Below are 27,020 nucleotides of genomic sequence, written 5' to 3'. Positions count from 1 at the left end.
CTATTTGAAAGTTACCATTTAAATATGGTGTTGACTCAGAACTACCCTCAAAATCATACAGAGTAAAAGGTATAACTGAAATGTTCCAGAACAATCTATGTATGGAATAATTCAGTTAATCAGAAGAAAATCCTCTCTTCCCTACTTTACAGTACTTAGACTTAGATATGGTGCTTCAAAAGAGAAAAGTGCAAGGGCAATTAGCAGTTGTTGTCTCATTCTTTTACTACAGGAAAATCATATTTTACAGGTGTGGATGGCCTTGTGTAAACCATAAACAAAAGCTTTGGATGTTCCGGGTTAGAAATCTTAAACAATGAAGATAGAAGAGCAATGCACACTTGGCCGAAATTCCCACTATATAGAAGGCATAGTTAACACTGCTGGGGGTTTTAAGTGTAACAGTAGATTTGCATTGTCCTCAAGTAATACACTGTTCTACTTCTCTGTGCAGGAGTTAATTTAATCTAGTGTGTGCAAATCCACATTAGAATTCACATCCTTATAAGCTTTATGGAAAAGCAAAACAACTAATTTTTTTTTTTTTGCATTTGTAAGGCCATAGCTACCTCTTTTAGATATTATTCATACTTGCTTACGTGAGAAGCACCTTAGCTTTTTAAAATGTTTTTTAAAAAGTGTTCAATGACAATAACAGTTTTTACAACTCATAAAGTGACCCATAAGATTCTGTTCAAACAATAACAGCATTATACAATCACTGAATGGCTGAGGTTGGAAGGGACATGCCAGTCCAATCCCCTTGCCATGGGCAGGGACACATTACATTACACCAGGTTTCTCAAAACACCATCCAACCTGACCTTGAACATTTGCAGTGATGGGATATACACAGCTTCTCTGAGCAACTTATTCCAGGGTCTCACCACCCTCGTTAGCCCATGTCATTGTTCAGAAAATTCGGGAATGCTGGTCTTTGGGCTGTCTCTTAAAAAGTAATATTTTCCAAAGATTTTCCACACTTAGCAACTAAGCATGTGTATCTAGATGACTAAGGCCACCCAGTTCTAACAGGATTTTCAAGACACCAAGGAGTCTGCACCCATGAGCCTTGTCAGCTAGAGGACATAAAGTGTTTTGAACACTTAGTCAACATTTACAGCACCATTTCTGAGCCAGTTTCCCATATGTGTTGAGTGTATGCCATTTTAGACACGCCAGAGGGCACGAAGAAAGGCTGTAACAGAATTAAGACACAGCCTAGTGGCCAGAAGCAGAGCCAAGGGCAAGATGATCCTTTCAGCATAAGTTTAGACCTATGCCTAGTTAATGATACCACACGGGCATAACTACAGGCAGCATAACAAAGCAGGGATACCTTCTGGACCATTAACACTTTGTGCTGCTTTTTGCAGGAATAGAGTTAATTTTCTTCACAGTAGCTGTGAAGAAACACAGAGATGTTTTAGTTATTGCCAAGCAGCACCTGGACAGCATCAAGGCCTTTTCTGCCTGCTTCTCATCCTACCCCACTAGAGAGAATGCTGGGGGTGTACAAGTTGGGAGGGGACACAGGCGTGACAGCTGACCCCAACTGATACAAGGGATATTCCAGACTATACGGTGTCATGCTTAGCATATAAAGCTGGTAGGAGAAATGTTTGGAGTGATGGCATTTGTCCCCTCAAGTCACCGTTGCCTGGGATGGAGTCCAGCTTTCCTGGGCATGGCTGAACACTTGCCTGCCCATGGGAAATGGTGAATGAATTCCTTGTTTTGCTTTGATTGCACATGCAGCTTTTGCTTTCCCTGTTAAACTGTCTTCATCTCAACCCACAAGTTTTCTCACTTTTTTTCTTCTGATTTTCTCCCCAGTCCCACCAGGGAGAGGAATGAGCAAGGGGCTGTGGGAAGGTTAGCTTCCAGATAAGGTTAAACCACGACACACATTTAAGAGACTATTAGATTCTGCCACCTCAAAGAAATTGATCATGCACTGAAATCAAAAGGCCATCACAGAAGCTTTAGGAAAGCTTTACAATCAGTATGAATACAGTACTTATTTAAAAGCAAAACTGAAGCATGATTCTCACCCAAAATAATATACCAGCACTGCTGTGTGACTAACTGCCATATACATTATCATGCATCCAGAAGTTCAAAGTCAATAGTGTATCTGTTGCCCAAATTAAGACATCAGTCTTAATCATGGTAAAGTAAGCCAGTTTTCAAACGTTTTTAAAGGAAAAATAAATATATTGGGGAAAAAAATCTAATTTGGAGCACTTCATAACCAAAGAATCTTCAATTACAGTTCATTTTTATTGAGAAAACAATCTTCTCTTTAATTAATATGTCTAACCATTTGTATTCTAATGTGACAATAAAAAGCAACTAATTCTGGGTTGTTTTGCAAACAGTAACAATAAACGTAAACCTATGATAAATACAATGACCAGTACGTTTCAATATTCTTAACAAATACATCTACATTTTAGTGTGGGGGGAAAAAAATCAAACAACAAGCATGGCATTAGCATCTCAAACTCCCTAGATTTTACACATTCAGATAAAGTAACAGCTTAAGTCAATCATGTTGACTGCTACTTGTTATTTATATGAGTAAATGAATCTGGTGTCTGAGTGGGGAGATGAACTGGCAATTTGTATATAACAGGACAAACTGCAAGCACTCTGATTGTAGTCTATCTACGTGGATGAAGCTAAGCAGAAGAGCCAAAATACTCCCTTTTACCCAATAACAAAGGAAGATAGAGATTTCTTCAATCTGCAGGTGAAGTTGCTGAGGACAGATTTGCAGAAGAACTGGCCCCGGCTATGGCCAGAAGCCTGGACTGCCACTGGAGTTAGATACACAGCAGTCTCGTTCAAGATAGGAAACTCTTGGTGTAGACTTCTCACCCATGCATTTGCAGTTCTATTGCCTGAACAGATCATCTAAAACCAGAGTAAAAATTCCCAGTAACAACAACTCAGCTGGCTAGGAAAGGTCATCTCCAGTGATTCCATAGACCTTTAAAGCCCATTTTGTGTGGGAGAGGAATGCAGGAGAAGTAAGACTATTCCTGTACAGCACAAGTGTGTTGAACAGGATGAGATAGATTACTTCAGACTCAAGTTTATCTCATGCAGGTTAGGAGTTCACATTCACATCTTACACAAACAGGAGAAGACATGAGTATTTTGGGGTGACTTCATGGGTAGCATACAAATACATAAAAATTCATAAAAAGAGTGATCCTTGCTTTTTAGCAATTTAAGAAATTTCATAATTGAGAGGAGCATGGAAATTAACTAATTTCCCTAATCATCTATTTATCAAATAAATTTATTACCTTATACAGTGTGAACAGCTCACATTAGTAGCTTCCATAACCAACAGTGACTTCATCCTGCAGTTACTACTAATTACCAACACAAGGTGGGAATAATCCACTGGATTTTTGTGGTGCTCAGAAGCACACAGTGAGTAGCTGCCCACTTTTTCAAGAGATCTGCCAGTTTGGTGGTGATGAAAAAATTTACAAGATAGTTTGTGTATTGCACTGTAATTATGCACTCCCCTCTACTCCTAATATTTAAAAAAAAAAAAATTCCTGCACGCATTTCATACCAAAATTACTTAATTCTATTTTACTGATTTGTAAGCAGCACTTGTGACCATGTAAAAATGACCTCTTAACATGTACTTAGGAATGGAAAGTCATCCCTGTGGCCTTTTTTTTCTCCAGAATTCATTCTCTACTTGAAACATTGGCCAAGGCACAAATAAACAAACAGTAAATACAAGACTGGACTGCCATTGCTTCTCAAGAGTAAAGCCTGCCAATGCCAGACATGGATCCAGACACATTGCTGGTTTTACCTCTTCCAGAATAACTTTTCCAAGGAGCTACACCCTTGTCTAGCTTGCTCAAATTCTAAAAATCGCTGTTTATGACTGTGGCTGTAATACTTGACCTAACCAGAAGTGCCAGGAATCAAACCACAGTCTTTGGAAAGCAACAGGATCCATAAGCTTATGGACTCCTTATTTTGACAGACCATGCTACGAGATTCCCAATCCTAAGCCGCCTGAGATGGCTATGCCAGGATAACAGTTCAGATTCCACAAATCACATCCATTGTCAAGTCTTTCAGCGTCTGGTGTAGTTTTAAATGAACACCAAATCTGTTTGTCGGATAGAGTCCGAACTGCTAAATAAATAGTGATAAATTTCCTAATACCACTGGGCAGAGCGTTCCTGCAAGTACAACGTGTGTTTATCAGCTTCCCACTGAGCAAGCATTGACTTTCAAATTTCCTTTAATCTTATTATAGTAAACATAGTACAGCTCTCTGGCAAACAAGAGGAACATTCTTCCTGTAATATCATATGCTTCTTTTAAAGAAACCTTAGAGATGTCCAGAAAAGAATTAGGCTCAACTTGGAATGACACAATAAACTTGTTTCCAAAGAAAGAATTTTTATACAAAATTATATTTTTATACTGAAAAAAACCCGAGGCTATTTTTAAAATGAGAAGACTGGCAATTTCTGATAGGTACTCAAAATAGTGTTCACATGTATCACATTTTTAAAGTCAGCTATTGAAATACCAACATAAAAATATTTTTCTAGTTGGAAGCAGTCTACCTGAGTTGAAGGATAAAGCAACTGGAATTTTGGATGTAGAATTCAAAAAATAGTAGACTGTAGTTTGTCTAGGAGCTTTTTCAGTGCTCCTTTGAGAAGAAAGAACATCAAGTGCAGACAACTTTTTTTTAAAAAGTGGATAAAGAAAACAAAATGGTATCTATATAGTATGATTTTTATTTAAAGCTTCTCTTCATTTGAGACGAATTTGTGGTAGACAAAGGTGGGATTTGTTTTACAGTTAGAAAAAACAAAAAAATCTAGATTGAGTTGTAAAATAACTTCGTGTAAGTAACTGAAGGGACTTTGGTAACCTGAGAGCAAGACAGGTGGCATAAACTAGAACAATTTCCAGTTGTGTTCATTTGTCTTGTTTGCTTTGGGGTTTCTATAGAAAAAGAAAAGGATCATTGCATATAACAAAAATAGCACACAAGGGTGATATTTTCATATATCTTCTGTGATTCTTGAACAAAATAATTAATTTTCCTAATAATCAGTTTCTGTGACATTTGAATCTTCAGCTACTCTCAAGAAGTCACAAGTTCTGAGCTATGACTTTCCTGAAGGCTCAGCTTCAGTAAGGAATGGAAGTATTAAAGTGGCAGATCAACAATCTTTCCTAGCTACAAGGAATCCAAGTTGCTTACAATTTGTTTCAGTTTGCAAGTAGGCACTCTTAAGACTATCTCGGCAAAAGCTGTTCTCACTGAAAGATCAGACAAAGTTTCCATAGACTTCATTAATGAAGAATATAGACCAAAGTCAACAAACATGCTTAGTACAAATCCATTGTGTGTAGTAATCCGAAAGGTGTCAGCCAGAGAACAAATTAAGTCGAAATACAAGCGATAGCCATCTCTCTCTTTATTAGGAGACTTTATTGGATGCATCCATTAAGTCATGCAACATTATTCCCTCTCTTCTTTGCCTGTCAGCCTTCTCTTATTCCTCTCAAAGGACATTAAGCTCCAAGTTATGTTGACGGAACAGGAACTGACAACGATAGATGGATCATAACAAAAAACATGCCTAGAGCGAGGATGTCTGACATCTGAGAGCTGGGATGTTTTCCTTTTTGGATAGAAGCTCTGACCCACTATTTACACCCCTATCCCAAGCTCTCCCACATATTTTTAAATGACAACTTTCCAGATGTTATCTGTATGGAGACTGGCCAGATTTATGGGCAGGATCCTGCTTAACTCTAAGCCAAACTAGTGTTTTGTCCTCACTGAAAATGAGATTAGGTCTGAGATTTGCACCAGGAAAAAACCCTGCCATTTCATGCCAGAAACGGTCATGCAGAATTTTTACAAAGCTGTTTATTTTTTTGTTAGCACTACTGCAAAATATCAGGCTATTTAGCATTATCATAATAGCACTTAAGCAGGGTAATATGATAGACTAGACATGGCTGGAATCCACAACAAAACTGCACATAAATGGAGAAGGGCAACTAGTTCGCATCTAGATCAGCTCAACACAGTTTTCCAACTCTAGTAAGTGTTTGTACAGGACAAGGTCAACAAAGCGTTCTGCATGAGCTGTAAAAATGTTGTTTCCAAGTTTTAAGAGATGTTAAAAATTCAGCAAATTTTTAAGATTTATTGCTGTTAAATCCACAGTCTGATGTTGTATTTGTGCACTGCCCATCACACTCAATAAAAACTGATTCCAAAATGAAATTTGGAGGGTAAATAATATATTTTCCTTTCCCAGTGTACTTTACTTCCCCCACTTCCTTAACACAAAATAGACAGAAACATAATCTTTCTGAGTCTTTCTCTATTTGAGGTATCACAGTTTTAGTTTCCTTAAGTTTCATTACAAAGTATGGTTTCTTAAAATATTCTCTTCCTAAACAATGATGACTTTAAAACTATCTGGAATAAGACGTAAATTTACCATTTTCCTTCCTCTGAAAAAAAGCTTGTAGTAAAGACAGTAGCATGCATATTTCCATATACAACATACCTTTACAATATAAGTAATTCTATATGGCAGAGCAGTCTATATGAAAAACTGACCTTAGGAAATTCCCCTTACTTTTGTGACTAATCTAAAATACATCATTTTAACTCTTAGAAATGCTACATAAACATCAACAAAGAAAAAATATTCAGAATCTCATAGATAGGTACACAGTTAAGCCCAGAAGAAAAAAAATAACATTAAAAGTAGGTGCTGTAAGATGACTTTTTGAGAAAGACAGGTTACAACTGAAGTTGCCATGATTGTATCACATCATATATTGAAAGATAGATTGCCCTCTGTTTCAATGTCCTGGAGCGAGACAGATTTTTATGGTCTGCTTCCCTTTCTGAAACAGGCATCAAAAATCTTCTTTAAAATGATAATAAAAGGCTTAATGCACTAAGAACAAGAAATACCATGGTTTCAAGTGACATATCATCATCTACACAACTCATGTTAAAATCTATACTTCATCCCACAGAGAAGCTATGCCTTGAAATAAGGTTTGAAGTAGACAACCTCTAGCTATAGGAACACAGTCATGTGAGAAGGAAATGCTCTCTTGTTTCTCACTTCCTGTTCTTCCAAATAGCACAACATTTTCTGTGATTTAAAAGCAGTCTTGGAGCAGTCACAATGATTCAAATCAAGAAGAATCTTTGTATCATTCACGCTATACACATGCAACCCTATCACTTCCATCATGATCCTGTGAAAATGTATGTAAAACTGAAGAGTTGGTAAGAAGTCCAATTTTTGCAGCAAGGACAACTGTCTTCTATTACCAAGTGAGAGAAGGACCTGATCCCTCACTAAGGATGACAAGGATCTGATCCTTGATTGCTCCTATAATATATTTTCTAGTAAGAAATGCTTTCATAAAAGAGATACCTGTTTATAATTAACAGAATCATTTTTCTATTTAAAATAGTTTTTTCCCAAAGAAGCAAACTAAAGAAAAACATGAACTGTAAGAAGTCAGACAAATCACCAAGCAACAGAGAATGGAAATTTTTTCTCATTACAGTGAAAACAGCAGAAAAAAAAGTTTACCATGTTTTAATCAAACTTCAAGTTTTAAGTGGATATTTCTAAACATCTCCCTGGGCATCATACATTTCCACCTGCCTGGGGAAAGTGGACTGGACTCCAGGGTCAGAGCATGATTTCCATCATGTGCTGGGACCCAGGAAATATCCCCGCAGGTGGAACCTCATCCCAAATGATTCTTCTGGTGCTTTGCAGGAGATGTAGTCAGCCACGATGCTGTACCCAGGGAACATGGAGCAGCACTTCTAAATGACAGTTTTTAAGTTTCAAGCCAGCATTTCTCACCACTTCCACACAAAACAAGGAATATAAACAGCCTTATGGACCTTTGTATACAGATAGGCTATGGCCAGTTACAGGCAAATATGAAGCAGCAGCTGACAAGCACATCTAGCAGACAAGCACAAAGCTGCACTATCCAAAGTTCCCACTCAAAAAGTAGTCCACTCTCACATGCCAGACTAAAAAAAAAAAAAAATTAACCATCCTCATTTTGAACTGAAGAGATCTCAGTGTGAGTATATACAAACAGGACAGCAATAGTTAACACATATGTGAGCAGTGGTGCAAGAAGCAGGAACTAGCCCACGCTCCTGGGAAAGATGGTTAGTATTGGCTTTAGACGGTGCACTGCATCAGAACTAGCATGCTGCAAATGGACCATGTCTATTTTAACAGCTAGCGCAGTCTAACAGGAACAGACAGGCAGAGCAAAACATTTAAGCACAGAAGATACCGTATGTATTTTATAGGGTTTTACTTCAGGATAGCTCTGATCTGCTTCCACGGACTATTTCCAGCAGTGACTCAAGCACATCTAGTTTAGATTCATCTTAAAGGAATTCAGCTGGCCCACCATGAGGTATATGGAGATGGACAATAAGTGGGAACAACCGGAGGAAGGGCATCGAAAGCCCACACCTGACATGAACCACAATGCTAATATAAATGCACAACCACACTCATGAGCATCTGTGAGTGAAGGGAAAGACCTTTTTGTGCTGCTCTTTAAGATACCTCTTCAGATGTCAGTAAAGCTGCACAGTAACTGCTCAGACTTGAACTGCTCATTGAAATAATTCCAACTCAAGCATCAGAAACAGGTAAACACCACTTTACCAATTTCAAATTCAAATTTACCAGTTTCTAATGCTTGGGTTAGAATTATTTTAATGTAAATTCAGCAGTAGTGTACAGAACTATGAAACTGAGCAGTTGGAATTGGACCGGTTACCAAATTTATTACACAAGACCACAACAGGACTATTTACTACGAAAGATGATGATCTGGATCTATGAGGTTTACACTTTCATGGGCATTGACAAATGGTGACTGAAACCAAGCAATTTCCAATGTATCGACAGAGTTCAGCGGGTATTTCAGATATTAATTTTTACCCTCATTTGATACTAAGAAAAGAAACAAAAATTTCCACAGTTTAATTCTTAAAGTTCTCACACATTTGTTCTATTCCACACTGAAAGTCATGCACAGTCTATTCAAAGGATAAACAGAAAGAAACTAGTTCAGCTAAACCAATCATCTCAAAATCTAGGGTTAATGGCATTTATTTTTGTGCCACCTTTGTAGAGGTCTTACTGATGCTTTTCACTGACACATCTTTCACTTAATTATCATGCTGCAATGGAAGGCTGAGCAAACCTTGCTGCTACCAGATACACCTCCCCCTTGCACACAATAGCTCTGTACGAACGGGGGCTGCAACAGAGGTGAGAAGGCAAAATTCTACTTGCTAGGTTTCTTGCTCATCCTACAAAAGAGATTTAGTAAACTAGTCCACTCTCTCCAGCTGCACAGTAATCATGCACAAATGTTTAGAATTTAGGACTTCTTGGATGCAGCCAAGGATGCACCTCTTGGATGACAGCAGTTCATGAGGACCATGCAACAAAAGTGAGAGAGAGAGACCTTGTTTAGAGCCTGAACACTGAGACAGCACCCTCATGTCTTGGCTCTCAGTAATAAGCAGACTGCTGTTCCTTACTTCTACTCAATTATTTTCTCAAAGCATTTTTTTAAAATCTTAGAATAGTATTATTCTTCGGTTTTTGAAAGAAATGAAGAAAGATCAGCCTGAGAACCAAGAACCAAGTTTTGCAAGTGAACCATCTGCATTAAAACACACCAAGCATTTTGAGCAAGCGCTTCAGGCTGTGCGTACTTCTTTAAGTTCAAGCAACAAACTAATCCCCTGAGGGAACGTAGTATCTGTATTGTATTGGCACTGGTGGGAAGACAAGACTTTGATATGAATGTTGATTTCACCCTGTGTAGCAAGAATTAGCCTTGATGCAGCCTGATAACCAGCTTGCTAACTGGGGCTCTGAGTTGACATTGCTTGGTCTTGCACCTGCTGCTTCGTAATTCTGGGAAGGACTGTGGGATTCATAACCTGGTGCTTTTTCTCAGGGAATCTCTATCGTAGCTATTTGTTGGGCTGAAGTTCACCAGACTCTACGTATTGGGCTTTTATTCTATTTATTTCTCCTCTTTCAGAGAAAAAAGAGGTTTAAGTTGTTATGAGCTGTTAATTTTGTCCTCAAAAATCCACCAAAGTTATATAACCACTTTCACAATAGCATGCTAAAAATAAGAGCTGTTCAGCCAAATGCCACTGCAATTTTTTATAAGACCTGTGACTCCAATTCTGCAAGACCTGTAGAAGCGCAAATATTTCCTTAGCCTTAGCAGAAAGTCAAGCAGGAGCTCCTTGTGAGACAGACACGGGTTTGTATTATTATAATCCTCAAGTGCAAGGGGAGGAAAAAAACAGTGTATGTATACACACACGTATATTTCCAACTCATGACTTAAAGTAATGCTATTCGCTCTTGGAGTTGATCCCTCGTCGGGTTTCATAATCACAAACCATCATTAACCCAAAGCAAAGACAGAAAGGTACAAAGGGGCACAGGTTTCAAGCATGAGCTTTTTTTTTTTTTTTTTTTCCCGTTGTTAGTTTTTTTTTTTTTCCCCTCCTTTGGGAGGCAGCGTGAGGACGCGACTCACGATGCTCCAAACCCAGAGAGAGCCATCCAGGTAACTTCCCAGGACGCTCGGAGCAAGGCACCCAGACCCTTTCGCCGCCGGCTCTCGCTGGTTTCGTTCCGCGCCCCTGCGAACGCCCCGCGGGCGGGGTGGCGGGACGCGCTGCTCCCCGCCGGGGCGTCCGGCTGCCGCGGCCGGGGATCCCCGCGCGGGGACGGGCACGGGCGCGGCGGGAGCCGCGAGGGGCGCGGTGCGGGACGGCGCGGCGGGGCTGCGGCGGGAGGAGCGGCCCCGCGCTGTCAGCACCACAGCGCCCGCCGGCCCCGCTGCCCGTCCCCGGAGGGGCGGTAAGAGGGCAAGAGAGGAGGAGGAGGAGGAGGAGGAGGAGGAGGAGGAAGAGGAAGGGAGCGAGTCGGCCGCAAGAGGAGCGGTGCTGGGCCAGGGCGCTGGGCGACCCCCGGCTGCCCCATACCTGCACGGAGGCGGGGAAGGGTCCGCAGCGCGGACCGCAGCGGTCCGTCCGCCGGCTATAGATCCCAAGGGGCGATGAAGCCGGGTGGCGGTCGCCTCCCTCTGCCGCTGCCGCTGCTGCTGGTGGCGGTGGTGCGAAGCCTTCGCCGGCTGCAGACGCCCATAGGCGCTCTGTGGGGCCAGCGGTGCGCGGAGAGAGCGAGGCGGCTGTGCCGGTCCCGGCGGCTGCGGGGAACGCGGCACTGGCTCCGCGCAGTCACTGCCCGAGGAGAGGATCAAGGCCCCGCTTTCGATTGGCTCCGGTGGCCAAACAGCTCACACCGGCCTGCCCGCCCGCCGCCTCCCGACCGCCTCCCCTCCGTCGCCCCACGCGCTCCGCTCCGGGCGGCCCCGCTCCTCCCTGCCGCCCGACGGCTTCCCAACCTGGGAAGCATACGCGTTCTTTTCCTCCCCCCCCCTCCCCTCTGCCCCGCTTCCCTAAGACGACGTCCAATCCAGGGCCCTTTGTTTATGTAGGGGCATTCTCACCCTGGATCTCGCAAAACACACTCCTTCCCTTCGCGTCGTCCTCCTTGGGCTGAAGGACCTCCAACTTTAAGCGTTCGTGACATTTTGTGTCATGCTCAATATTCAGACACGTTTGTTCTCTGACCATTTAAAAAAATATCCCAAGCTGGTAAAATTAAAAGCATGCAGCGCCTTATCACCTGAGGGCTAAGTCTGAGGTAGGACAAAGCATTCTTTGCCTGAGTTGAGTTTGCTTTTCTTACCTTGTTTGGGTTCCTAGACCCAGCTGGGTTAACTACACATCAAATCTTGGCATGCACAGAAAATAGAATCAGGATGCTAAGCCTCCTCTTCCTGAATCTCAGGTTATTCAGTCACAGCGGCTGTAGTTGTCATTCCTTGGTGCATCATTGATGTTGGTATTCCTTTTGCTCAGAATGACTTGAGTGACCTGTTGAAAAGGATTCGACATCTCCTGCAGATGTGCTGTAGTCTTAAGTCAAATCTTAGGCCTGTCTTCTGGGCAAAAGGGCAAGCCTTTGGTTTCAGTATGACCCTATGTTTAAACAAGATACAGTTGAACCAGATAAATAGGTCCTTTGGGTTTTCTCAGTGCAGGAAGATGTTGTAATATTTCCAGTAAACACGTTGGCAAAATTTCTTATTAAAATTTGGGAGAATAAAATGATAAGCTATAACAGATGCCCTCTTAATTAATGCAATGACCTGCATTTAGCTTATGCTGTTAAATTAAATAGTGTCCATGCCTGTTGGTACATCAGGTGCCATTAAAAGTCAATATTTATCCAAATTTAGCAGATTGTAGCATTTGAAACAGATAATGGAGTTGCAGAGATACCTTTGCATGACAGCAGCATGTACATTTTTAATGATGACCTCCACAGCATTTTTAATTGATTCTGTATTTAATTAACTTTTTCCCTACAAAGTGGTATGTTATTTTTCATTCTCTAGAAAGCATGCATACTTTTATCTCTTTGGGGCATACAGAACTAGTTAAGAATGCTTTTGTTTATATTTTGTACAGGCAAAAGTCAGAAAAATAAAAATAGAAATATTGAGAAATATATAAACCCAGACATATTTAGAAATACCCATACTTGGAGTATAATCCATTTTTAAAGCTTAATTTCCAAAAACATCCCTCAGTGAATTCAGTGAAGCTACACCTCTGGAACTTTAATTACTCCCTAAGAATAACTAAAAGGTGCTTTTTCTTTTTCATAATATGTTTTTCCTTCACATATTGCCTGTGTATTTTTCCCTGGGAGAAATGAAATTGCTAGTTTAGAGAACAAGCTACATTTCAAGCCATGGCCAACAGACACAGCAGACACTGCATCTCCATCACTCCCCCAACACCTCTATTGCAGGCATATCTCTTCCTGCATTCTCCTGATCCAAATTGCTGGCTGACATAAATATACTGTCTTTCAGTATTTCCTAAATCAGAAGGTGATGCCTTCCTTCACTCTGACTTTTTCCTAGGAAGAATGCTTCCTCTTGGATCGTACTCTATTTTTAAAGACCTTTTTTTCAGCCTTACATTTTTCTCCCTCGGCGGATGGATAGTTGTGTCAGAGGAAGGGGTACAGCCCTCCAGCTGAGTGCTTGTTGAAGCAAACACCATAGCAGGCTGTTCCCTTAGGCCTCCTTCTAAGTACTAGTTTTCAATCATATTATCTTATTATTTCAATGCAAATTTTATCTCCTGCTTTGTATTATTTTGGGAGGAAGGCTCTGAACTCACTACAGAAGTTTTCCTGTAATATATTCTTTGTACTCTTCCTTATAGCCCAAGAACTTTCTTTGGTACAGATGACTTGGGACTTCATAAGATTTTGTACTTCTAGAGTTGTTACTTCCCATTAGCCATTCTCAACACTGTGTTTGTTTCCTTCTGTGTTTGGATTCCTTTACAGCACTGATAAGTTTCCCTCTAGTCTCGTTCAATTTAATAGCTTTTAACCTGTCTGTTTTATTTATGTCTGCTTAAGTGCTTATTTAATCTTTTCCCTTATAGCTATAATGACCTTCCACAGGTTGCTATAATCCTAGAAGGTATGTGGGGAATTTAAAGATTTAAAAGTCGTTTGACTTCATAAATAATTTTTATTTTTTCATTACATGCTTTGTTTCTAAAACAGATATGTTTCATTTTCTGTTTGGTCAATCATTGTTTTTCACACATATCCCTTCCACATATATGAGACATTTTGTTTTCTAAAGAATGTTTTCTTTTTTTTTTTTTTTACAGTTTGGTTAATGAGAACTGCAAAGAGTCTTGATCTGACATAGAAAACCATAGCATTTTTATTCTTTGCTCTGGTCTACAACTAGAATTTTATGCCATTAAAATATTTTAGTTAGGTGTGGGGGGGTTGATTTTTAAAACTGAAATAAAACAGTCATATGCTGCAGATAGCATTTATCCAGCCATATCACTGTAAAGTACATTCATATTGACAATTGCTGCATCTTTCCTCCGCTGTGAGTGCCTGACTTCTATTGTATGCTGTACTTAAACTAACAGACTAACCTTTCCATGTCCCCTGGCAAGTACAGAGCCAATAATTCAACAAGATGTTGAAGAATATACCTACTTTTAATCTACAGATTTAGTGACTACATGCTACTTCTGATGTGGCCACACTTCAGGACTGACTGTAATCCATGTCTTTTGTCTCATACTGAGACAAAACACAAACAACTGGTGCCCATCTCCTTCACAGCAAGGACTGTATCTTTGTCACCGCCACTATAGAAACTGTGTTCTGCTTTGCAGCCCTGAACACAGAGCTTGTCTTGATCTGGGAGCACATCTGGCAGGAGTGTCTGGAGAGCATGAAGGGCTGTAGCACAGCCCTGGAGCCAAAGGAGGCTTGAGCGATGGTACAGTCAGTCACATACCCCAGCCTCATTCCTGTCCATAGAGTTACATAAGATAGAAAAGAAGAAACCTGAGAGATCTGGTGATTCCAGTGGGTGATTATACGAATCTTACCTGTTTGTAAATTGCCATATCTTCATTGAATGGGCAAACTGATTATTTGTGCGATTGTCCTCTCTCCAGTCCTGAGTAAGCAGTCAAGCTCTCTAGCTAGGAGCTGGGCTCAATACTCTCCTGGGAGTTTGGTGTCCTGAGAAGCCTGACTGTCCAAGGGATGGCATATGTTTCTGATTCAGGCACAGTCCCACAAACTGCTTTTACTGCCTTACAATACCCCTTTGTTTCTGCATGATTCCTGCTTCTCAACTAACCTGCATTGTCTTGTTCTAGTCCTAGCTCACCTTTATCCACAACTTTCAGTGAAAGCTCTTTGATTTCCTGACTTTACTCTTCATTTGCTCTTTGGTTTGGGGTAGCCTGCATTTCTCAGTTTTCCTGAGTGTGCTTTCCATCTGGAGCTTTCGGCTGGTCTGTCCTTAGTAACTGACTCCTGGTCTTGAGTTTCCTCAGTCTCAGTAGCTGGACTCACCCCAGCTACATTTACTCAGCGCAAGTATTCCACTTGAGGCTCCTTAATAACTTCCGTTCAAAGCCACCTTTCTGAATGGGAATTATAAAACATGATATCCTACTGCTGACGCAGAACGTTTGGCACACAGCTTATCTGGGTGATAGTTCAGCCGCCTGTGAAATAGGTCCTATGGGCAATATTGGGTCGTGGCTTAGGAGAAGATGCAAGAATGCAGGAGAATGTCGTGTCCCCTTAAGATTAATCACACTTGTCAAGATCTTCAACAGCTCATACTGTTTTCACAGACAATTAGGCACCTAAATGCCTTTGGACATAGTGCACCTGTTTTTTAATTTGGAGTTCTTTCTAACATTGTGGATTCAAGCCAGAAAAGCACTCTAAGCAGTGGAAATTTTGATCCCATTTTTTCAGTACTTTATCTCTGCTATGTGAAAAACAGCTCTAAAATATGTCTCTACCTGAGACAGGACAACATCCCATCCCAGGGCATAAATAAATACTACATCCAACCCCCAATAATGAATTTCATTAACATGAATAAATGTATTCCTGGCAAAAATGCCATCTCCGTACTTCCCAGTCATCATGTATGAAAGGTTTTCAGTATTGCCTGATTCTGACTTCAAACTTAAATTACTCTATATGCTCATTAGAAAGAAACGAACGTGCTATTACCTTTCTTTACCTTTATTTTCTTTCACTTCATTCCTAGTAAAATTTTATTTGAGCTATCCAGATGCCCTGAGTCCAGCAGTACGCTCCAGGAACGTGGGCTTTAGGTAGTTGAAAGTTGCCCCTCCTTTGTGTGTTTTCTTAGAGGAAATAATTGCTTTGAAAACTCTCCAGAAGGCTCACAAATTCAGTTTCATTAATGCCCTTTTAAGACAGAATGGGTCTGTAAATATTCACTGGTCCTCTCTCAGAATATGGTAACCAAAAGTGTGCTTCTCAACACTAATTTTAATTCTGTGGTTTATTAAGTCATGAACCCTTTACAAAATCCTTCAATTCTTAAAAATAATTTGAGGAACCTAAGCCACACAGAACCCTTCAAAAACTTCTCCTCTAGAATGAAAGTGGTGTTCTCATATGCCAAAGTATTACACGTGTCCAGGCCTATGTTTTCTGTTTTATACACTCTCTGACATAAGTCTAGATTTTTGCTTGGAACAGATTTCAGTGACAATTAAAAGAAAAAACTGATGTTAACCTCTCTGAAGTATGTCATTCCCCTTCTCTAAACTAACCTTAGGCACTCCTCTTTTACCCTGTTTTGATGATGCTCTAGTGGTTTTAGAGCAGATGATACTGCCTAAATCCAGGATGAAACAAACGAATGAGAACACTGGTTAACCTCCACTCCATCTCTGTTTTCTCCAGTTGGATTGAGAGACTACCTAGACGGAGAGATGAGTACCAGAGAGCAGAAGTCCATTTGAGATGAGTCGTCTTCCTTCTTCATTGTCATGAGAAGCTGTGGGGACATCTGGATCTCTAGGGAATGTCACAAAATAGGACCGGATAACCTTAAAATATTACAGCCAGACCAGCCCTGTCATGTATGATTCACTTGCTGTATAACGCCTAATAAAGGCAATATGTCTGGAACCAGGAAGGCAGCCAATACAGCTTCTTCCAAGAACTGTGAGTAATTAACTGGGTCTCTGGTTAATTTCTTTCATGAAAACGTGTTGAGTGAGATTCTTACAAGCGGTGCTCTTTGTGTGACGTCTCCCTCTACTCTCAAACATCACAAGTTCATGCAACTGGAAAGGAAGAAAAAGTAAAATTCAAAGTTTAAAAATCTTGGGCATATTTTTTCTCCAGCTGCATCAGCTAACATTTCCTTGTTCTGCCTTAGTTCCTCATCTACTGATAGTTTTCCTCTCAAAACCTGGTGTATAGCCCAGCCATAATTATTGTATCTTTGTATAACGTGCTCTAACTTCTTGCTTTAGTCAAAGGTGTTTCAAATCTCTGGTGTTTCAGAGGAAAAATCATTCAAAACTTCCCTAAGATGAAAGAAGACTCATTAATTGCAGCAAGTCCCAAAAGAGAAAAAAATCATTCAAAGCACCATGTTGTCCTTGTTTGTGGATCTCATGCAGCTATGAAGAAAAGGAAAAAACAATTCTCAGCTTGCTGTCACTGTTACACCTTATAAGGAGCACTCCATCTCTTTAGCTCTGTGTACTTCAGGCTTTCCCCTGCTTACTGCTCTTGGGGCATCTCTGAGGCACCTCCATGACTGAGACCATGTTTGAACTTAACAAGCATTTCCTTCCTCACTACAACAGAGGAAGCAGGTTGGGGAAGACGTTTGAGTTGCCCAAAACAAATGAAGCCTACCCCTACCCTAAGCAGCAGAGGATGTTCCAAGCAAGCAAATGAAATGATGGATGCTTCTTTCTGACAGCAGGACAGATTTTAAGTGACAAGAATCCTGCCAGGGATATGTTGAAGATGGAATACATATGACAACAATTTTATATGTGCACCACACAAGGGAAAAGTTAATATCCCTTGTTATATTAATATCACATGGCACAATTGAATCTGATATTTTAATTAAACCTAAATATATATAACTGACAGTGATTGCCAGTGGATGTTTTGGGAAATACACAAGCATTTAACTAAAATCATCAGTTTAACCAAAAGGATAGTATCCTCTTTCAATATTTCAAACATATTATGAACATGTCAGCTAAATGTTATGAAGAAATAATATTAAGCTGCTACTGAATGAGGCGATGAGGTGACAGAGCACAGAATATCCTATAACGTAACATTTGCCACATATGACTGTCCCTGCAAGTCCTCAAAAACATAATGCCTGCTCTAGATCCCTTTATGTTCAACATCTTTGTTGGTGTCATGGACAATGGGATTCAGTGCACTCTCAGCAAGTTTGCTGACAACATCAAGCTGAGTGGTGCAGTCAATATACTGGAGGGAAGAGATGCCATCCAGAGGGACCTTGACATGCTTGCGAGGTCGGCTGGTGCAAACCTCATTAAGTTCAACAAAGCAAATGCAAGGTCCTGAACCTGTGTTGTGGCAATCCCAGGCATAGCCAAGGCTGGGCAGAGAAGTGATTTAGAGCAATCCTGTGGAGAAAGACTTGGGGGTGATGGTTGATGAAAAACTCAACATGAGCTGGCAGTGTGTGCTTACAGCCCAGAAAGGCAGCTGAATGCCAGACTGCATTAAAAGCAGTGTGGCCAGCAGGTTAAAGGAGACAATTCTCCCCCTCTATACTGCTCTTGTGACGCCCCATCTGTAGTACTGCATACAGATCTAGTGTCTGCAATATAAGAAGGACATGGAACTGTTGGAGCAAGTCCAGAGGAGGGCCATGAAGTTCATAAGAAGACTTGAGTACCTCTCCTATGAAGACAGGCTAAAAAAGTTAGGGCTGTTCAGCCTGGAGAAGAGAAGGTTGCATGGAGACCTGATAGCAACCTTCCAGTGTCTGAAAGGGGCCTACAGGGAAGCCAGGGAATGACTACACTTCAGGAATTGTAGTGATAGGACAGAGAGTAATGGGTACAAATTGAAAGAGGGGAAATTTAGGTTAGGTATTGGATAGAAATTCTTTATCATGAGGGTGGTAAGATACTGGAACAGTTTGCCCAGGGAGGTTGTGGATGCCCCAAACCTGACGTGTAAAAGGCCAAGTCGGATAAGGCCATGGGCAACCTGACCTAGTGGCAGATGTCTCAGCCTGTTCAAGGTGGGGTTGGGACTAGATGATCCTTAAGGTCCCTTCCAACATTCCATGATCCCATGTTATTTTCTTAAGATGATTTTTTTATAAACCTAGGTGTGATCAGGGACCAGGAAAACTGAACAACAACAAAATTTGTATCTCTACAAAAGCATTCACATGTATTATGCGAAATAGGACAGGACTGAGATTTGGCCAAAACAAGTGGAATCTATGACTTGCTGGGAATCTAGGAATATTTATGTGTTTTTTAAAGTGAAACGTACCAGCTTGAATAGCACCAGCTTGTTTTTATTGCACAATTTGACTGTGGATTGAATTATTTTTGCCAAGTTTTGCTAATTTCCATGGCCAGTTTTATACAATTTGTTCACATTTAATACTTCATTTATTAACTCCATGTAAATGATGGGATTATTTTCCTTCTCTTTGCTGTTCTGAATAAATTATCCAGCTAAACTTTGATATATATGTGTGTATTAACCAATATAGAATTTTGTTTCTTAATTCCTTCAGTTTCTTCTTTATTTGTTGTTAGTTACTAAGAGATCTTTGTCAGCTGTGTGTGGATTCACTATGAAAAGTCTTCTTTTAAATAAAAATGATCCCAAATACTGTGTGTTATGTAGTAAAACATATATATATATATTGAGAATATTTATGGACAGGGAATTTAAGACAAAAATAAATAAAGATTTGTCTTTTCCTCTTCCTGAAGAGACTAAGAATTTCTTGAATTCGAGCTGACTGTCCTTTTCCGCAAAGGGACGATATCAGGTTCAAACTGATAAAAGAGCGGAACCACCAAACAAGATACACCTCAAGAGTAAATCTGTCAGTTGAACAGCTCTGTCACAAATTCTAGGAGCCAGGCCTGCTGTCTTCCCACTGCAGCCAGGGGAGCTCAGTAAGTTGCCCCAGTTCTGCTGCCATGACCTCCATGAGGGCTGCTTGCTGCTTACCCAGCTTGCCTGCCTTGTTGTGGGAGGCTAAGCAGGAATCTAAATGAATGCAGATGTCTGTCCATTCTCAAAAATGAACTAGCCTTTATGAATACTCAAGAGAACTATTGAGGGAGTTTGCAGTCTATTGTGTTCTACAGCTTCCTTGCAAGTGGAAGCTGAGGGGCAGGCACCAATCCCTTCTCTCTGGTGACCGGGGACAGAACACAAGGGATATGGCAAAAAGCCGTGTCAGGGGATATTTAGATTAGATATTAGAAAAAGATTCTTTACCTAGAGAGTGGTTGGGCACTGGAACAGGCACCTCAGGGAAGTTATCATGGCACCAAGCCTTCCAGAGTTCAAGAAATGTTTGGACAATGCTCTCAGGCACAGGGTGTGATTCTTGGGGCTGTCCTGTGCAGGGTCAGGAACCAGACTCAATGATTCTTGTGGGTGCTTTCCAACCCAGAATATTCTATGGCTGTGATGGACTGGGATTTTTGCCAGAATAATAAATATCAAAGGGAGGGGTGCTTCCGGTAGCTATACCTAATACTTATTAATTATTCACTTTATAGATAACGAGATGTCTCGCTGTTTGCATAAATGCATAATCAGTGCATCAGTAAATCCATTTTGATATCAATAATACATAAAAGATGCTATATGTTTATGTTAAATTATGCAGGGACAAGAAGGGACTCATCCATACAGAACACAGAGCAGTCCAGGCAGTGCAGGAATGTCTATTATTTTACGGGATCTGGAGATGTCACTAGTGCTTGACACTGCATTTGGAAAACCAGTGTACTTTCTCTAGAAAAAGGTTCTACATTCAGAGGGTGGTTGGGCACTGGAACAGGCTCCCCAGGGAAGTGGTCACAGCACCAAGCCTGTCTGAGTTCAATAAGCATTTGGATGATACTCTCAGGCACATGGTGTAACTTGGGGATGGTTCTTTGCAGGGCCAGGAGTTGGACTCAATGATCCTTGTGAGTCTCTTCCAACTTGGCATATTCTGTGATTCTCTAAAGGATGTATTTGATTACAACCAAGTATTTATAAAGCCTCCAGCTCTAAAAAATGAAAGGTACTTGAGGATCTTCAGCAAGTTAAAAATGACAGTACTGCTGTGCATGCTTATCTCTTTTTTCATGCCATGCTATTTAAGATCTGAAGTATCCACTTTTCTATATATGATGTTAAGCCTGGGTAGGAATAAGGAGAAATTTGCATGCTAATGAAACAAAATTAGATCATCAAAATCACTTTAGATACAAGAGGTAAGGCCCCCCCGTAACTATTTTTCTTCTAGTCCTAGTTCTGTACTTTTATTTGTTGAGAAGGGAAGTGTGTGTTGTCCTAGCAAACCAACTTACACAATCAGAAGTAAACAAACTTCTGAATATATAAGCGCGTCTACAGATCTTCTTTCAAGACCACTTCCATCTGCTTAAACGTTATGTAAGAGGACAGGCTTAGTGCCATTCTGCCTAACCATGAGGCAATTCCCAAACAAACTTCTGGGGCTTAGTGTTCAGAGATAAGGGTTAGAACTTCTGCTGCTCCTGAAGTGCTGTGGGTACACATAGTGGAAATAGTGCTTCATGTAATGAAGTACTATGTGTATGAAGTACTATGTGCTTCATTCATGTGCCCTGGACATCTGCAGTGGAAAAATGCACTTCAGATGAACAGAACCTCACAGCGTAGCTACAGGAAGGTGACTTGCACATATGCCCCCAAATTTTCAGAAGTAACAGACTTTTCTAAATCTGGGATCTGTGGGAGTGGAATAACCTCCATTTGGAGTGATCAGGATGAGCACCATAGCACCTAAAAAATGATATGTAAAGTAGAAGGGGCCATCATAAGTCTCTGATTTATCAGGCCACTGAAAGTTGATTGCACTGGTGCAAAGTACTCAGAGAATATTTTAAGGACTTCAAATAATTTCAGTTTTGCTTATGCACATTTTCATATTTTGGTTAAGTGATGAAATTTTATTCAAGCAAACATCTGTGGAAATATTGCATTGGATATGTTAGACCACTCATCCACTCAGGTAGCATAAGCAATACCAGGTAACCATTGCAATAAGAATGCCAAATATAAAAAGTATGGTCTCAAGTAAATTCTTTTAGCAAAACTATAGCTGATTTGCTCTAAATACTGACCAAATCTGATGAGCTTATGATTGACAAGTGGACATTGAATAGGTATGGAAAGAAGGTGTCCTAGAGTAAATTGTTATCCATGGCTGTTCATTGCAGCATAACTCTTCCCCAACTCTTTAAGCATATTTAAGTTTGGAACATAACTCACATCTTTACTAGAAAAAAAAAGGACATAATATTTTTTTTTATATTTCTAAGAATCTAAGACCATAGTTTAAAATAACCAAAGATCAGAGTTTATCTAAAGCTTGGCTTGGGTTTTCCTTGGGGTATGAGACTATTCTACCAACTTTTAAGTGCATGCTCAAAAAGAGAAGACACGAGATGTAATGCTTGAAATTAAGCACCTTACTTCACACTGACTTATCTTGCTAGCTCTGGTCTCAAATCCGTAGTTCGACTTAAGCAGAGGTTGATCTTGATCTTTTTTACAAGATAAACTAGTCTAGATTCAAAAGTTTGCAGTGATGGATAATCTAATAAGTCCTTCCCTGCTTATGCAGTTCTCATAACCTTTATTTTAATCTGAATATTTCAAAACACAGCTTTCTGATACTGGATCTATTAATGCCTTTGTCTGATGGATTAAAGAGGTCTCAAAGCATTCCTGAAGCAGTTTCCTGAACACTTTCTAATTTTTCAAAATCCTTTTGAAGGTGTGGATACTGGGGCTGGACACGGTATTCCAGCTGACAGTTGTTTCATTACCTTGATATAAGGATTAAGTGGGAAGTCAAAACTACATAACTTGATGTAGTGACATTTCACCTTTGGTGACCTGGCTTTAAATTTGTGTTTGGTCAGCAAAGGATATTGTTTTTCTAATCTTATCCTAGCCCCCTCTGACATTTTTCCATATCAAAAAAGAATCACTTTCACTGGCATAATTTTCCTTCATGACTAAGGACAGGCTTAGCACTGGGGAGGCTGAATAACAGGTTTGAATGGCAAGGACACACTGCCAGAGCTGTGTCTGTTCTGGGTGCAGGTTCTCAGCTCGGGTTCTCCCTGGCACAAAGACATTCTGGGCAAACACTGTGTGTACATGAGCTGCAGCTGCTCACTTTCCCCTGCTCTGACCTCCAGCACAGCCAGCACAGCCCCTATCAGGATCCCTTCTCTTTGCTTGATGGTCCTGCCTGAACAGAAGTGAAGGAAGCAATTTTCTTTACAGCCTTAGAATGAAATGATATTTCACAGCTGCAAAATTATAGAGAGACTTGAAGTTTACAAGCTGAGCAACAGGAAGCAACCTAATTTTAAAACCACTTTTGCACTACAGAATATTGCCAAACAATAGGCAATGAAAAGAGTGAGATGTGTGCAAATGGTTTTTCTTCAATAGGTTAGAAAAATTATGACCACATACGAAGTATTTAGGTAGTGATGTCTTCCAGACTATCGAGAGATAGAAAGGTAGGTCAAGAAGGAAAGAGACAGAAATAAAACTTATCTTGAAATAAAGGTATCTGTTGGAAATTAGAATAATATACTTGTACCTGTATGGGATTTGAATAAATTAATTAATATTTAAATACACATGCATTAGCATATGCATAGCAATAATTTGATACAGAGCTTTTTGGTTACTGAAACCCCCTTTTTTCACAAAAAGATAAAGTTAAGACATAGCTATTTGTATTCACGTGATCCAGCTTTACCTTCTAAAGTATTAATTATCAACTTTAAGTTAGTCACCTAGATCCCCTTTTGTGACTGGCAGAGAGAAAAACATATCCCTGGAGTTACTGGTACCATAGCCTCACTCACATGGCTTAAGAAGAAATGATTTGCCCTATCTTTATTTCTCTCCACTGAGTACCAAAAAAGTTAGTGAAGTCCTTTGTATTTGATGTGTAATTTTTAAGAAACTGAAGTTAGGTTAGAAATTCAGATTAGAAATGTATATGGATATTAGTGGCTACACTCAAAGTGTTTAATCAAAGAAACAAATAATCATAAACTCCTCCATAGCACATTTTTAATTCTGTGGTGCCCACTTTTGTGAAGAAAATAGGATGAGGAATAGTTAGAAGACATGCGAGAGCCCTAAAAGAAAGTCTATATTAATTGCAAGAGTTATTCATGTAGATAGTGTTTGTCAGATGTTATACTGAACCAATACTCCAACAGAGTTGTTGAGGAAAAGGGAGTTAATATAAGAAGAAATTTATTAGTGAAGAAGAGTAAAGGTACCCTTCATTTTTTGTGTGTTAAAAAGTCCTTTAGCACTTAGGATAGCCTTGCCAAACTCCTACTTGGGAAGTCATCATATGTCAGCTCCATCCAGCTTAAAGATTTGGTAAGAAAAATAATTTGGTTGTTGAGAGGTTCATGTGCTTTAGTAGAAGAAGATGTGGACCTCACATAAATATGCTGTAGATTCTGGCATGGTATTCTTGAGCCAAACAAAGTAAACAAATTATTAGTCAAAATCAGAGCTACTGGTAGGCCTGTGCAAGTAGCTTCACTAGGATGCTACCATGGAAGAGAGAGGGGGAAAATCAGGCTGCCTATGCCAGAGGTCTAACCTGGATTTTTCCACTGCTTTGCTGACAAAAGAGCTGGGATGTGGGAGGCTGTCACAGTTCTGGCCTGGAAGCAGTCCAGCTAGGCTTAGTTTCCCTGGCACCCTGGAAGTATCAGAAGCAGCAAGCTTGGACTGCTAATGTTTTTCCTTGGCTTTTTCTTCATTCCTCGTATATTCCTTCCTACTCTTCCTCTCCTGCCCATGAGGACAATGTCTGGCTCTCACTATATTCCACTAGTCTTGGAACGGAAAAAATCGGCTTTGCTTGCACGACTGAGATCTCACAATCTGTCCCTGATCATTAAACCCTGACAGTCTTGAAGTGTGCATGCACAACATGGAGAGGTGTTTGGCATGGGGAACTCTGTAGAAGGTGTTGGAATACTCACATGCAGAAACATCGGTTTTATTTCAGATTGATGTACTCTACAATGAAATGTCAATATCTTCTTTTTTTTTTTTTTTTGCTGTCCTGTAATTTCCACTAATCGTTTTTTAAATCTCAAACAAAATGGTGTTTAGAGTCAAAAGATCAATTAACATAAATTGTATTTATAATGCCTTGTTCTGTTATAATTAGTAATTTCTAAAAAATTAGTGGTTTCTAAAAAAAATTTGCAAAACTACCATAACAGAACATTTTAAATAGATACATCACTGTTTTGAAGTTTCTATTTTTTTCCTAAATCTTTTCAAAACTTCCTAGAGAAAATACAAGATTATTCTTCAAGCAGAAACATTCCTCAACATTTTCTTTTAAAAGGCTCTTGATGAGATGTATTTGGATTTCTGACCAGCTATCTCCTTAAATCATTTCATCACTGAGTACAGTAAAAACGAGCCTCACTTGGTAGAAAAGAAATAACATCCAAGCAGCCTCATCTGGGAGAGTATTGGTGGTAGCAGAGATCTGCAAGGCTTTCATTTGGTTAGCAGCAGACCTTCAGACCTTCAGAGTTTGTAAGGTAGTAATGTTTCCTGCTTCAGAAGGAATAAAGATAAAAAATAGCTTATAATTCAGATTCAAAGAAGAGTATTAATGAATTGCTTACTTTCTTGCCAAATAAGATGTGACAGGAGACAAAGATTCTTAGGACTTTAATACATATAGAGAGGGTGGTCAAACACTGGAATAGGCTTCCTAGAGAAGGGTTTGATGCCCAAAGCCTGTCAGTGTTTGAGGCATTTAGACATGCGTTAACTTGGTCAGCCCTTGGTCAGGCAGATGGACCAGAGGATCTTTGTATGTCCCTTCCAACTGGAATAGTCCTATTCTATTAACTAAGCAAAACAGTACATTAAGCACCTTTGGACTTTCAAGGATTTCAACTGTTATAGGCATATGCAGATTTGGTATAATGAAAAAACCAACAATGTAATGAACTTTATGTAGGTATGCTCACCATTCAAACTGCACTGTACTTTTCAAAATACACATCTGTACATACTAGATTTTCAGAAACCATAACTATCTTATTGTCACTCGCCATTTAAAGCAACAACAAAACTCCCCTAGTTGGAAACAGAACTAGGGCAATGCTGACCACATCTGGGAATGCCAACTGTGCTGTGAAAACAGAGCAAGTGATAATATGCTGCACACCAAGAAGAAATATTTTGTGATTTCCCCATGTATTATGAGTATGTAATTAGTTGAGCAGAGGATGGGAGTTCAGATGCTCACATGGACAAGTGCAAAAGGGATCCTAACAAGGTGAAAGAGAAAAAAGGGTAGATGGATTATTGCTAAACTCTTTTAAGAATATCGACACCACCAGTATTAATGATCTACCTTAGATGCCTAAAAATAGAACCTGTGTACCTGTGCAGTCACAGCATGAGGACCCTCTCCATAGTTCATACTCCTTATTTGCTCATCTGAATTGGATGCTAGAAGACAAAGAAGGTAACCAGTCTTTCAATGTACAGACTGGAAAGTCTGCATGCCATGAATCCTTTGAGTGAACCCTAGTTACTAACATAAACAGGGCTCTTTCACTCCAGAGCCAGACAGGCTTGGTTTTCAGCTTAATAGACTTAGTTAAACAAAAAAAAAAAAAAAAAAAAAACCAAAACAAAAAAACTATATAGGAAAAGGATGTGTTTCCATCACAAGACTAATAAAATGTACAGTTTTGGCTTCACTCCATCTAGTGGCAATCAGGCAGAAATCCTCCCTCCTCCTTCCATGCTGAAGCGGCAGTGGTAAACTATGGTTAGAAGTTCATGTTGGATGAGTTTGGCATGGTTTGGGCTTGTTTATGGTCACTGAAGTGCAGGAGTCATCCATGAATGGGCTTTGATGTATTCACTGCCAGAATATGGTTCCCATTGTACCACACTGCTTTTGGAGTAGGAATCTGGAATAGGAAGTGCTAAAAAGGAGGCAGGAAAAGAAAGGGCCCAATGTGGATGGAAGCAAAGATCTCCTGAATGCCTGTAAACAAGGGTTGTTATGGTAGAAAGCTTTGAGAAAAATGCATTTGTAACTTCTGATAAAGA

General features: G+C 40.0%; 1 protein-coding gene across 1 annotated transcript in view; it reads right to left on the bottom strand.

The window, feature by feature from the left end:
• Nucleotides 1–11,505, bottom strand: part of GREM2 (gremlin 2, DAN family BMP antagonist) — a 38,768-nt gene extending 27,263 nt beyond the window's left edge. The window contains exon 1 of the mRNA XM_064648705.1: nt 11,129–11,505. The gene's annotated coding sequence lies outside the window, so the exon portion shown is untranslated. The remainder of the gene's footprint in view (nt 1–11,128) is intronic.
• Nucleotides 11,506–27,020: the final 15,515 nt, after the last annotated feature.

This window comes from Pseudopipra pipra, chromosome 3 (genome assembly GCF_036250125.1).
Source record: "Pseudopipra pipra isolate bDixPip1 chromosome 3, bDixPip1.hap1, whole genome shotgun sequence".
NCBI lineage: Eukaryota > Metazoa > Chordata > Aves > Passeriformes > Pipridae > Pseudopipra > Pseudopipra pipra.
This window is presented reverse-complemented; position numbering and strand designations above follow the sequence as displayed.